Here is a 15,776-nt window from a genome sequence, read left to right on the forward strand (position 1 = left end):
CAAAATAAATCAACCACAAATGCAAAAGAAGTTGATAAAGCAGTTCACCCCCTCCAGGGCTATGTATGCTGGGTCCAAAGCTCCCAACCGGGCTTGTCCTTGTTTTTGTTAAATGCTCAAATTGAAAATACAGCTGAATAGAAGCATATACAGGTGAAATAGATGGAAAATATGGATTTAGAACACTTGAATCCTTCAGGGTTGACTATTGTATCACCTCCAATGGATACCTGCAACCCTATACAGTCTTCACAAAACTAGGCCCTGGTGGCTCCTAGAACTTTCATGGCTCCAAAACCTCTACAAATGACCTCAGATGGCTGTAAGACCTACACCAATGGCTTCAGAAGGTCGAAAATACCCAAAATCAAAAAAAAAAATCGTCCAAAACCGACTTTCCTAGCCAAAGTTATGTCCATTTAAAGTTTCTCCAGTTTTTCCCTAGAAAAACTCCAGCTAACTTTAGTTAACTCCAGATAGCTTCGCCAATTATGGCGGGTCCGCCAAATTTGACGCTCCTGCCAAAATTCCACCAACTTAACTGCATTTACATTTAATGTTTGGTGGTTGCCTCAGATTTTGTGCCCGGCGGAACATTCATTTTTTAATTTTTTTTTGGAAAATTAAAATTTCTAATGTTATGGACAAATTCTTCTTTTTGCCATAACTTCCTCATACGGCGACCGTTTTTCGAACTGTTTGCGGTGTCGGAATCGGGAAGACGAGAAATTTCCAGTCATTCAACTTTGAACTAGTTCTAAGCACTTTAAGTTTTGAGCATTTTACGACACTTAGGACATGAGCACCTGATCACGCCTCCCCATTGGGAAGCTTTTGGACCCCAAAAGCCTTCAACTACCTGTTAAAGAGGTGAGGGTACAGCTCCCTCACTCTGTCCACCTCCATCCACTTTGCCTTGTTCGGTTTGCTGCCTTTGAAACCAACCTGAACATAATCTACACTGCCCCTTCTTGAAGTGCATGTCCTTCTATCAAGGATTGTATCTTCTTTCAGCTCATATAAGAATTCTGGCAAGAAATCTTCTATAGATGGTAGCTGAACAGCACTTTCATGATCATCAATCAAAGGAGGTTCATACAAACGTAAGTTCTCCACATTGACAACAAAATACATTTGCATGTAGGAAGGCAAATCTAATTGAAAAGCATTATTTCCAACCTTCTTGAGGATTTTGAATGGACCATAATGAATAGGCTTCAGCTTTTTACCTTCTCCTTGCATCCTTTCCTTACTAATGTACAGCCATACCTCATCTCCTTCTTGAAACTTGTGATCGACTCTATGCTTGTCGTGTCTTTCCTTGTACTTGCCTTGACTCTTCTCAAGCTGTTCTTGAATTTACTGATGTATTTTCTGAATTATTTCAATGAATGAACGAGCTTTGTCAATGTCACTATGTCCCTCAATGGCAACATCTTTCTCAAGAATGAAATCAAGAGGTGATTTTGGCAAGTAACCAAAACAAGCTTCAAACGGTGAGGTGTTTGTGGAAGAGTGCTTGGCACGATTGTAAGCATGTTGTATGTAGTGCAAATGTTCATCCCAAAGCTTGGGATGTTTGCTGCAATAACCTCTCAAGAGGTGCACAATGGTTCTGTTCACAACTTCGGTTTGTCCATCTGTTTGCGATGGAAAGCAGTACTTTTCTTCAACTTTGTGTCCATCATCTCCCATAGGTTGGACCAAAAATTCCCCACAAATCTGGAATCCCTGTCACTAATAATGGAAGTAGGAAAACCAAAGTGAATCCATACATGATGAAAAATAATTCAGCAGTTATAGTTTTCTTACAAGGCATAAGTATACACATTTTTCTGAAACGATCAACTACTACATATAAATAATCATGCTGCTTTCTAGATTTTGGCAAACCTCCTACAAAATCCATAGAGATGCTCTCCCATGGTCTAGAAGGTACCGGCAGAGGAGTATACAAACCAAGCTTCCTATTGCTAGGCTTGCTTGTAGCACATAATGAACAACCTCTTATGAACCTTGAAACAGAATCTACCATGCGAGGCCAATAGCAATACCTCTGTAGATGTGCAATTGTTTTGCTCACACCAAAATGGCCAGCAATAAGAGAAGAATGAGCTTCTCTTATGACATTTATCCTCTCCCCCTGTGGTATACACAACTTGCCCAAATGAAATAGCAAATTGTTATGCATGTGATAGTCATTTTCCTCTACATGATTTCCTTTACTCAAGTTAGCATACACATCTTTAAAGTCATCATCAGATGCATATTGTTCTATGTAACTATCATGTACAATGGAATCATTCTTAAGTAAAGTAACAGCACCAATAATAGGCCTTGAAAGCATATCAGCAACCTTATTCAAAGTACCTTTCTTATACCGTATTACCAAATGGAACTGTTGCAAGAAGCCCATCCATCTGAAGTGTCGTGACTGTTGTAACTTGCTTTGTGATTACAAGTACTATAAGGGCTAATGGTCAGTATGTATAACAGTTTCTTTGCCCATCAAGTAGTGTTTCCACTTTTTTACACTTTGTACCAACGGATACAACTCCTTATCATATGTAGGATAATTTACAACAGCACCATTAAAAGTTTCAGAATGAAAATCAATAGGCTTACCATGTTGTAGAAGAACTGCACCCATAGCATAATCACTAGCATCAGTTTGTATCTCAAATGGCTGTCTCAAATCCGGTAATGCAAGGACTAGAGCTGAACTAATCTTCTCTTTCAAAGATTCGAAAGCTTTTTTCTACTTGCCTCCCCATTGAAAAGCATGCTTCACACTTGTCACTGCATGCATAGGAGTTGCTATAGAAGAGAAGTTAGAGATAAACTTCCTCCAATATTGAGCTGCACCCAAAAAACTTCTTACCTCTGTTATGGATTTGGGAGTAGGTCACTTCACAATAGCCTTAATCTTAGCAGGATCAATTCTCAAAGCACCTCCTCCTACTATGTGTCCCAAATAAACCAAAAAAGTCTTTCCAAATTCACACTTTGACATTTTAAGAAATAACTGATTCTTCTTCAAAACATCAAGTACTTTTCTAACATGCATGACATGATCTTCTCTAGACTTGCTGAAAATTAAGATGTCATCTAAGTAGACAATAACGAAATCATCAAGAAAAGGATGCAAGACATCATCCATTACCCGCATGAATGTTGCAGGTGCATTACACAAACCAAACGGCATCACAAGCCACTCAAAGAGTCCTTGTTTGGTTTTAAAGGCTGTCTTCCAAATGTCACTTTCTTCAATTCTTACTTGATGATATCCACCGCGCAAGTCTAACTTAGTGAAATATCGAGCATCTTTCAGCTGGTCTAGAAAATCATCTATCCTTGGGAGTGGGTAACGATTCTTTATCGTTATCTTGTTCAAGGCCCTGAAATCAACACACATACGCCAAGTGCCATCTTTCTTTGGAATCAATACAATCAGTGACCCACATGGCGAAGTACTTGGCCTTATGAAACCCTTGTCCAACAAGTCCTTGATTTGCTTCTTTATTTCAGCATTCTCCATAATAGACATGCGGTACATGCCTATGTTTGGAAGAGGACAATCTGGATGCAAATGGATTTCATGTTGAATCTCCCTCTTAGGAGGCAAACCTGTTGGCTCCTGAAACATCTCATGATATGCATCAACTACATCATATAGATCTGATTTAAGTTTTGGATCACAATTGTCAAATGACTCATGATTCACATCAACCTTGGGCTTAATCATAAGAAGTACAAAATTCTTATTTGAATTGACCAGCCTTTTTACCTGTCCTGCATTCACCATCGCTATATTTGTCTTCTTGCGATGAGCTCTAACAATGAACTCCTTGCCATCTTTGAACAGATGATATTTGTTTTCATGGTGATGAAAGATAGATTTCCTGTCAAACAAGTAAGGACTTCCCAGAACAATTCCTGCTATATCAAAAGGTACCACATCAAGTTCAACTGTGTCAATAAAATGTGCAGTAATTGCAAAGCGCAATGTGCACTTTCTTGAAACTTGTAAATTTGCATCCTTGCAAATCCATCCAAGTGGATATGGCTTCGAATGTGGAACGGTCTCAAGTTTAAGCTGCTTGACCAAGTCCTCTAACATAAGGTTTGCTTGTGACCCACTACCAAAAAGTGTGTCAATTTTAGTATGTTTTGAAATCACCCTCACATGAAACAGTTCAATTCCTTCTTCCTCATTAGGAGCTTGTACATGGGAGTTTGAGGTACTAGTGTTCGCTTGAGTTTCAACTTCTTTTCCCTTCAAGTTTTTCAAACCCATGGCTGTAATTTTGGTTTCATCACCTGAATCTTCCCCTAAATCTTGTGTTGTAGATGTAGTAGCAGCAGTTTTTTGTTTCCCTTTGGATTTGTTAAATTGAGGTCTTTTTTCAGGATATAATTTCCAACAGTTTTTCTCCTCATGGCCTGGTTTAGAACAATGTTTACAGATCACTTTCTCACTCTCCTGTTTGACAGATGCATTCTTTTTGCTCTTTCCCTTGGAGGTTTTCTCTTTTTTTTTCCCCTTGGGGGGCTTGTTTCTACCCTCTTCAAATGTGTTTTTTCGCCTTGCCTCTAAATGGGTAGCTTGGACACAAACCTCGTCCAGGCTAGTAGGGTTAAACATCAAGATGGTGTGTCTAAGGTAGCTATGCAAGCCACCAATGTATTTCAGCAAGGTTTCCTGGGTCTGCAAATCTACCCCTAACAAGAGAGCTCTTCTCCTGAATTCTTGGGTGTAGTCTTGGACACTCTGACCCTTAAGTTGTCTAAAATTTTGGAAATTCATAATGGCCTTCTACATGTGAGCAAGAGGATAAAACTATTTTTTAATGGCTAACAGAAATTCAGGCCATGTTAAAGTAACCTTACCAAATTTCTTGATCTCCTCTTTAGTCTTGGCCTCCCACCAGACCAATGCTGCTCCATCCATTCTCAAAGAAGCTAACTGAATCTTTGTGGCATCATCATGCATATTCTGGATCCTCAAGTAAACTTCCAACTGCCTAATCCAGTTGTCAAGCTTTTCTGCATTCACTTCACCATTAAACATAGGTAATTCTAATTTTACATCAAGCTTCAAAAAAGGACTTTTTCCAGAGGATCTATGCTTATGAACAGAAGAGGACGAGGATGAAGAGGAAGAAGGTGAAGATGGGGGTGGTGGATCACCATTTCCTCCATGTCCTTTCTTGGAATGATCATCATCCTTCTTACCTCCTGAAGAGCCCTCTCCTTCATGTGGATGTGTGGACCCTTCTCCAGCCAATTTCTCATTTCTTTCTTGGTACAATATCCTCACCATTTCAGTGAGGTCCAAGAAAGCCTTTCTGAAGACTCCTTCTTCTTCTCTTGGATCTGTCTCTATAGGAATTTCTCCTTCATGTTCAGACATCCTTGAAGCTTCTGCTGAGACTCTTGAGGGTGAAATTGAAGGTGGAGGTGATGGCTCTCTGGCCTTCCTTGACTGAGGATTCTCTCGTTCTCTAGTCAACTATCCTTCCCCTCTTTTGAGTTTCAACCTGGTAAGCATCAATACTTTGCAAGACAGTTAGAAGATCTTTGCACAAAACCCTGAGCTCTGATACCAACTTGATCTGAATTTGAAACTACTTGAAATTTGTTTGCAAGGTATTCAATTCAGACTTATACATGTTTAAAAGATTTCCATGTCTTGCAAAAAGAAAACACATGAAATTTTCAGTTGTTCATGACCCATTTAAGCATAGCAGAGTTATTTGCTTTTGTTGTTTAACACATTAAAACTAATTTGATCTACAAAATAAATCAACCATAAATGCAAAAGAAGTTGATAAAACAGTTCACCCCCTCCAGGGCTACATCTGCTGGGTCCAAAGCTCCCAACCGGGCTTGTCCTTGTTTTTATTAAATGCTAAAATTGAAAATACATATGAATAGAAGCATATACAAGTGAAATAGATGGAAAAAATAGATTCATAACACTTGAATCCTTCAGGATTGACTATTGGATCACCTCCAATGGATACCTGCAACCCTATACAGTCTTCACAAAACTGGGCCCTGGTGGCTCCTAGAACTTTCACGGCTCCAAAACCTCTGCAAATGACCTCAGATGGCTGTAATACCTACACCAATGGCTTCAGAAGGTCGAAAATACCCAAAATCAAAAAAAAAAATCGTCCAAAACCGACTTTCCTAGCCAAAGTTATGGCCATTTAAAGTTTCTCCAGTTTTTCCCTAGAAAAACTCCAGCTAACTTTAGTTAACTCCAGATAGCTCCGCCAATTATGGCGGGTCTGCCAAATTTGGCACTCCTACCAAAATTGCACCAAATTAACTGCAGTTACATTTAATTTTTGGTGGTTGCCTCGGATTTCGTGCCCGGCGGAATATTCCTTTTTTAATTTTTTTTTGAAAAATTAAAATTTCTAATGTTATGGACAAATTCTTCTTTTTGCCATAACTTCCTCATACGGAGACCGTTTTTCGAACCGTTTGCGGCACCGGAATTGGGAAGATGAGCACTTTCCAGTCATTCAACTTTGAACCAGTTCTAATCACTTTAAATTTTGAGCATTTTACGACACTTAGGACATGAGCACCTAATCATGCATCTATTCCATCACCTCCATCAACGATCTCGTGGTGCAGATTGCCACACAAATCCTAGCATGAAAAGTGATGAGAAAGTGGCATGCATATGAGGTTTCGGCGTCTATGGTATCGTTAACTGCACAATGCGTGAAGGGTGTGCAGTTTAACTAGTCGAGGTACTTATGCAATGAGTTCCTTGTGAATTGTCGCAAGGTCCAGGACGAGACCAAACCATTCCACTATGTGTGGTTTCTCCTTTCAATGGTATTGGTCGCATGGGAGCTACCAGAGGACAACCAATTTCCTCCACTAAAGGAAGGATTTATGGAGACCGTGAAGTTTGCCTCTTTGTGGGCCACGAAGGATCCCACGCAGATCATTGAAACAAATATTTTTTGGGTATTAATGGAGTCCAGTATCTGCATGGCCATCAATCAGTAGCCAAGGTTTTCCCTGCCCTTGTATGAACAATTGTTTTCATGTGCTGCGTTCAAGGTGGACTTCCACCGCGTCTACATTTAGGCATGCAAGGACCCGCAACAGAAATGGTTTGATTTTCCATACTTGGCTATATATCTTGACATACAGGAGGTCATCAAGCGCTGGGAAACAGAGTGGCATACCCCATCAGATTTGGATGTAGGAGCTAGTAAGGGTGCAAGTAGCTCCATTGAGAAAAAGAGGAAGGATGTAGCAAAGTAGGCTATGCAAAAATTGGTTGCGCAGCAGAAAAAGGAAGTCACAGAAAAAGCTCAGATGGAAAAGGAGCATACTGCAAAGGAGTAGGTCGAGAAAGAGCAGTAGGAGTCCTAGAAATGTGGTAAGTCCCCTTCACCTACCACAAAGCACCCCATTTTGGCTTAGGAAGCATAGAGAACAACAACAAGAGGGTTCCCATAAGAAGCAAAAGTCGAATAGAATACCAGTGGATCCCATAACCTTGACGAAGGGTGATATCGATGAGATCAGCGACAAAGTCAGGGATACTACCACTAAGTTGCTACAACAGCTCAAGTAGCAATACATGCATACACTATGGATAGTCCAAAAGGATATGTGCAAGCTACAGATCCAAACCAATAGGATACAGGTGGGCACATGACAAGCGAGCGTAGCACAAACAAGCCTGGCCCTGGGGACAAGTCAAGCTGCAGAACTAGTAAGGACAGTGGACCTTCAATCAGTTTCGCTACCTGAAGGGTCCTTGCGAGTAGAATCAGTCAATGACCAAGTTATTTTGAACACCCTTAAGGATGTCACGCTAAACATTGCAGTGCTCCTCAATGAATTTCTTCATGCGCTACAGGTAGGGGTCATGGAGGAACTGCGAGCTCAGGAGCAGCGTGCTCTCAACCTGATCAGTGAGTACTGGGTGAATAATGAACAAATGTTCACCAAGAATACATAGGCCCTGGGAGATAGATACTATCTAGGCACAAAGTTCCAAGCTAGTGCTGCAGTAACAAAGGCGTGAAGAATAGTGCCAGAGTGGCACATACGCAAGGACGCACAACCAGGAGCCAATATTCGAAAATTAGTTGCAAGCGTCCACGAGGCAAAGGCAGAGGTTTTGATAGTTCAATTTTAACTCAACATGAAAATCACAGAGCTACAACTCAAATTACAGCCTTCTACTCCGCCCGAGGTCAAAGAATAGTGCGGAGCTGCTATAAAAGAAGGAATCACCACTTTTGATGCCGCAGTCACTGACTGCTCAGCCTTATTTGAACAAGTGATGGAATTAGTGACAACTCTACAGGAAGACCCAACCCTACAGATGTTGAACACATAATTTCGTGAGCTACATAAGCAGTATGATGAGGTCTGGGCGATGGCGTGCTCAATTTCTCTGGCACAGTGCCTCGCCAAGTTGTAGGAGGGGAAGTAGCACCGCACACAGGTAGAAGTAGCCCAACAGAAGGAGGTCATGCTTAAGGCCAGGTTGGGACCTTGGTTAGACAAAGATTACCAAGTAACAACCACCATTTAGGAGAAGCTGGCAGGTTTGCAGCAAACACTGCAAAAGATCAAGCTAGACGAGGAAGGTCTAGCTACAGAGCAGCTCATCAAAGAAGTCAAGCATGCAGCTACGGAGAGCGTTGCTGAAGATGCAGTTGTGCAAGTGGAGTTGGGGGATCTTTGCAGCAATATCACCGCACTAGCTGAGTGACTCGAGGGTGAGTCACGACCTTTATGTTGGCGGCCTGTTGGGATCGGGTCCCCTGGGTCAATTTTGGGGTTAAAACCCCAAGTTTTGATGTAAATTTTGGTAAAAAAATGGAAAGTCTACAATTTGTGGATTGGAGTGCATAGATAGTTAGAATTCAAAAGGGGTTCAACCCCTTGTCCATGAAAATTTAAGTCGGTTTTGAGATCCACCCATTGTCCGCAGACCATGGGATTGTATGAATAAAATCTGTAAATAGATGTGTCTTAGAGAGTCTAAGGCAGAGGTAATAATGGGTCAAAAGAAGATAACGTAGAAGTGAGTCTTAGAGGAAGGAAAGTATCTGCAGCTGAGTGTGTAGAGGCCTAGAGTAGTGTCCACATCTGAGTGCGTAGACCCCTACAGTTGAGTGTGCAGGGCAATTTTGAGTCTATAACCTCATATTGAAGATCAATAAAGAAGACTATTGGAGAAATTCATGTGTTTATTGGTTTACTTCTGTTATTTATGGTTGTGATAATATGATGTGATGAGATAATGTATTTATGAAATAATGATGTATTGATGCACGACTCCATTGGATAAGTATTATTAACTGAATGCAATACATGTTAAGTATTTATGCGATGACTAAAATTCATTCTGTTATGTTTATTAGCACTTAAATGGAATCTACGTGAACACAAACCTAGGGTTAGTTTATTGTGCGCGTAAGTAGATAACTTGTTTGTTACGGGTCTGCAAAAGCCCATCGTAGACCATTGCGGGGGCCTAAAGGCCATTTGAAGGAAGTTACAGTATCAAGCCTTAATGGCTTATAGATCTGTGTGAAGGCAGATCTAGGGTAGAAAAGGACATCACACTGATCTTTGGATGCAGAAACTTGGTTCCAGCATCCCCCCATACTACTTCAAGTGAGACTTCAATATGCGCTATGTAGGTTGATTCCGAAAGGGCTAGTAGTGTAGGGTTTTGTTTGGCACAATTAACTCTGAACCTAGGTCAGGACTCACTAAGCCAACATGGATATCAATTTCCACCCACCTATTCCACCTAGACCTATAATTAGTTTCATCAGTTTCCTTTATTATAGCACAACATACTATTTTTATTAGTTTTTTGGGTCGTGAACTTTAAGAGTTGTTTTGATCCCCTAAACAATGTTTTTGAGGTATGTTGTAGATCCATATCGGTAATAAAGGTTCTACTAAAAATATTTTAATAATCAAAGAGATATTTCTAACAAGGCATCTTGTGTGCCAAATGGAGATCATATCACTAAGTTACGTCCCTGGGAAGTTGGTTGTCCAACTAACCCCAACTGGACCCACAAATTCTTGGCATTCCATCCCTTAGGGATATGGTTTCCCTTTGTTATTCAATAATAAAAAGGTCCTTATTACTCATTTTAACATAATTCAGAGTCTTGTATCCACCACATCTCTTCACAAAAATAAGCTACCATTACCTGAGCTAGTTTATTTCCATTTTTCTTGTAACATTTTTCAATACTTTGTTATTAAAGAATTGAAGTTATATTTTCATTATATCTATGTGTTATTGTTTGTTTATGTATTTCATCTCATTCCTTTATAAATTTGGATCATTGGTATTAGAGCAGTCTGCTCTTTCTTTGTTTTTATGTGCATGTCCCCAACGAGGTCGGGGTATAAGGAGTTAAATCTTAAATTGGTTGAACCTTTGCAAGACCAGCCTCACTGACCCCGACGATCTCCCATGGCAGAAGAAAAGAAATATGAGAGAGTAGGATATCCTTTCAAAAGATTGCTCAAAGAAGATCTCGAGTAACAAAGGAACACGATGATGGAAACCTTTTCCCATATCCTTCGACAGATTTCCGTGGGCAACACATCTTCATCCAGAAGCCACTCTGGAGGAACCACTCTCTTTAAGGTACAAGCCAACTTTGACATTCATGTATTTGAAGGCCAGATAGATGCAGATGGCGTAGATAAATGGTTAAATCTATTAGAAGGATATTTTTTGGTTCATGATTTTTCCAATAGGGAAAAGATTACTTTTGCTCTCCTCAAAGTCTCCCCCCACGTCGAGGACTGGTGGGAAACCTACTATGAATAGAGGGACGAGAGGGAACCCTCATTGTTTTCAGTCACACCCACTTGGAATTATTTTTGAGACGCCATCAAGGAACAATATTACCCTATCAAGAGCTATGAATACAAGTACATACAATGGACTACGCTGTGGCAGTAAAAGGATCAATATGTGCTTGAGTTGAAGAGTATTTTTCATACCCTGCGCACAAAGTTGGGTATCAAATATTTTGAGAAACATATGTTGCTCAAGTACCGTGGTTGTTTACATAAATATATTCAAGAGGAAATGAAGTTCCTAGACATCTCCTCGCTTGGTGTAGCATACCAATATGCTGCCAATATTGAGCATAAATTCAAGCAGAAGAAGCAAGACTTTGGATTTGTGTACCAAAGTAGCGCAAAGGTGTCCCTAAGCCACAGAGAAAAGGGCAGAGCAATTCTATGACCCCCCAGGAAAACTCTTCGATTTCGCAAACCAAGAATAATGGAAAGGCAAAGAAGGACACCATCAAGTGGTGTGAGCTCCATAAAACTCCCATTCACAACACAAACAAATGTTACGTGAATTAGGTGTTGATGGTTGAGCTAAAAGACTTAGAGATGGATTCATGCTCTAATTCAGATCTGGAATGCAACAAGGTAATCGATAAGGGGAAGCAGATCATTGACTTAGAATCCACTGTGATGGTGGCCACCACCAAGCTCTGAAAGATAGAACCTAAGGATCCAGAGGAGGGGGAGCGCCTCTTCCACTCGCAGATATGGGTAAAGGGTTTGTCGATGCATATCATTGTTGATAGTGGTAGCTAGAAGAACATGATCTTAGCCGAGGATGTTAAGAGATTGAAGCTACCAACAATAGTGTACCCAAAGTTATACACCATCGGGTGGCTCCAACAAGGGCAAGATCTTTGTGTCATCCAGTAGTGTCGCCTGCCTTATAGCATCAAGCCCTTTATAGATGAGGTATTGTGTGATGTTGCCCCTATAGAATTCTGTGATGTTTTATTAGGTAAACCATACCTATGGAAGGGTCATGATATATATGAATCCAAACCTCATTTTGTTATTATTACTTTGGGTCAGAATTTGTGCAGGATACCAGAGGTAGCACTTCCTACCACCTTTTCCTTGACCTCTGCTAAACAATGTAGTAAGATCATTTCCCAGACCTAGAAATTTTTCTTCCTCATGATCTCCCTTAGAGCAAGAGGAAGATTATGGCCACATCCACAACCCCTAGTTTGGTCTACTCCGCATGGCAATAGTATATGGACAGGGTCATGGAGTAGTACAAGTACATCTTCACCTCACCCACGGGGTTTCCCCTACACTGTCAGGTCAAGCACTCCATCGATCTAACCCTAAACATGCCACCACCCAATGGATTGATCTATCAATGCTATATTCTAGAGAACGATGAAATCGAGAGGAAAATTCAGGGGTTGTTGTAGAAAGGGCACATCAGGCCAGGTTCATCACCCTGTGGGAGATCGATTATGTTTGTACGGAAGAAGGATAGAACTTGGAAGCTCTGTATTGACTATCAGGTGCCGAATAAGATCACTATCTGGAACAGGTATCAAATCCCACAGATTAATGACCTTCTTGACCAGCTCAAGGGGGGGAATATTTCAGCAAGATTGAATTAAATTCTGGTTATCACTAAGTACCAATCGAACCCTCTAATGTGTGGAAGACTGCCTTCAAATCCAAGGAGGGCCTTTTTTAATGGTTGGTCATGCCTTTCGGGTTGGAAAATGTCCCTGCAACATTCATGAGGTTGATGGATGACATCTTGCGACCCTTCACCAACTCGTTTATGGTAGTATATTTAGATGACATTCTAATATTCATCTAGATTTGGGAAGGGAACCTACACCATATTCGACAAGTCCTCCAAACCTTGTGACAACACAAATTGTGTCCTAATTTGGAGAAATGTACTTTTGGTATGACCTGTTCAATATTTGGGGTACATCATTAATGAGTGGGGTGTGCATGTGAACCTAGCTTAAATACAACTTATTTGGTATTGGCCAGCCCCAACCACTCTAATAGAGCTCCACAACTTTCTGGGACTTGCCAATTTCTATTGTAGGTTTGTGTTGGGATTCTCTCACATCACTTGGCCTTTGATTCAAGCCACCAAGGGTGGAGCGAAAGAATATTTATTTTGGTCTAAATCCCAACAGAAGATGTTTGTCAAATTGAAGCATCATCTCTACTCTCCACCAGTGCTCACATTACCATACCTATAGAAACCGTTTGAAATTCAAATAGATGCCTTTGAATATGATATTGGTGTAGTTATTATTTAGCAAGGGCATCTGATGGCATATCACAGTGATACACATTTAGATATTGTCTTAAATTATCCCACTTATGACAAAGAGATGTATTCCATTGTGTAGGCCTAACGACAAATGAAGTGTTACATTATAGGGAAGGAAATGATCATCCACACATACCACTGACCCCTACAATTCATACAGACACAAGGAAAGTTACAGAATGATCACCATCATAAATGGTCCACATATCTGCAACAGTTCCATTTGAACATTAAGTATAAGAAGGGCATCATCAATAATGTTGCAAACTACCTTAGCCGACAACCGGTTATGGTATTTACCACTGTGTTCAGCTCTTTTGGACACGAGACTTATAGATGACCACATATTTACAAGAGTGATCTGTAATTTGGCACCACATGCCAGATGCTTCTAGAAGGCAAGCAAGTTATAGAATTTTACCTCCAAGATGCATTGTTATGCCACCTATGACACCTTTTTTGTTCCTTTAAGCGAGTGTTCCAAGATGATTTGGGAGATGCAATACAGTCATGTTGTTGGACATTTTGGAGTTAAAAAACAGTGGAAGTTTTGTAGAATTATTTTTATTTATCGAACCTTCAAGAGAATGTTGGGAAGTACATCAAATCCTGCACTGCTGCACCATTTCCAAACATACAATCAAGAAGCATGGTCTGAATACTCCTAGATGACCCTGGGAATCCATCTCCATAGATTACATGTCAGGCCTTCCTTCTACAAGCATGGCAATGACTGTGTTTTCATGGTCGCCGACAACTACTCTAAGATGGCTATTCTGGCAACCAACAAGAAGGGTATCACAATAGAAGCCACTGCCAAACTCTTCTTAGAATGAGTATAGGTACACTTTGGGATCCCACATTCCATTATCCCGAATCTGGACAACAAGTTCCTAAATACATTCCGGTCAATCCTTTAGTCATTGTTGGATACCAAACTCACTAATTCCACAGCCTTCCAACCCCAAACTAGTGCCCAAACAAGGGACGTCAATAAGATGGTCATGCACATCATGTGTATGTACAACTCAAATCATCCATGCACATGGGATGAAATCCCCCCTATGTCTAGCATAGCTACAACAAAGCTCTCCACAGCTCAACTAGCCACAACCCCTTTCAAGTGGGGTTAGGATTCCAACCAATATGTCCCATTGATGTTGCCATGCCACTTGCAGCTACTTAGGCAAATTCGGCTAATATCCAGTCTGAAGCTAACAAAGCTACCACCTTCAATGAATGCATTTAGCACATCTGTTAGAAGGTCCATGACATACTGGAAAGAGCCAATGCTAAGTACAAACAGTGTCATGATCAGCATTGGGTGCCTCACAAGTTCTAGGTGGGTGACAAAGTTTGGTTACATTTACAGAAGGAGTGTGTCATTGGGGCCCACCGCAAGCTTCTCCCACTTCCAATATGGGCCTTACACCATCACTAAGTCTTAGGAGACAATGCTTTCAAGCTCAGCATTCCATTGTTTTAGATAGAGGAGGAATAACCTGTTGTAGAGTTTTGTGAATCCAACGTTTTGGACTACCAATTGAGTCCATCATCAGGGGACGCGACAATAGATAATCTTCCTTGGCCTGCACCCAATATTCAACGTGGACTAGTTGTGGCCATACTTTCCCCGATTGTTAGACACATCAGACATTGTTGAGTAGCTAACACCAACAAAGCTCAACCCAAGTTGTATCAAACAAGCCATGACTGATAGGATCATGGACACATGGATCAAGAACACTTTCCAGCAGAGGATCCAGCTATATCGAGTTTTCAAAGTAGAGAACTCCTTCACCATGGTAAGTGGCTAACTAGGGACCAGGTTCAACAAAATTTTCCTCACCTCATGAAGGCTTGGCATGCAATAGGGACCATTTCTTCCTAAGGGGGGAGGATTGATCCAGGTGGATATTGGTGGTCACCCACCTATTCCACCTAGACCTCTAGTTGGTTTCATCAGTTTCCTTGATTATAGCACAATTTACTATCTTTAGCAATTTTTTGGGTCCTAGACTTCCAAAGTTGTTTTGACCCCCTAAAATGGTTTTTTTTAGGTCTGTTATCACTCCTTCAGATCTCCAAGGCTAAGGAAGAGTCCAGCTGAGGTAACCACAAACCAACCTTTTGACTTGGTATCTAGCCCTACCAAGCTGGAGAGGTCTCTCTCCATAAAATAACAGTCAAGAGGGCTAGATGAATTAGGGTTTTAGGCTAGTTATGAGGTGCAGAAGGGTTTGATTGTTTGAAATTGGGTTGTTGGATGAGGATTAGGTCAAAGAGACTAGGTCAGGGCCAATAAGGGTATGATTGCAGACATTTGATGGAGCAAGGTAGGTAGACACTCAAACACTTTAAGGTTCTTGAGTGAGATGGATCAGCCTGGTGGGGTGATAGAAAGAGCAAGACAAGAATGTATTCTTTCTAAACTGAAGAAAAGAGACAAATTATGAATATTTCCCCAAAATAGAGCATGTAAGATGTATTCTGCTCATCAACTTGAAAATAAACATATCATATAAGTGAAATGAAACATGAGAGTACAAAACATTCAAACATATGAAACATAAGAAGAAACTATGTCAAAATGCCATACCAC

This window comes from Pinus tabuliformis, chromosome 4_1, assembly GCF_031772625.1.
Source record: "Pinus tabuliformis cultivar Carrire ecotype Pingquan chromosome 4_1, CPIR1, whole genome shotgun sequence".
Taxonomy (NCBI): Eukaryota; Viridiplantae; Streptophyta; class Pinopsida; order Pinales; family Pinaceae; genus Pinus; species Pinus tabuliformis.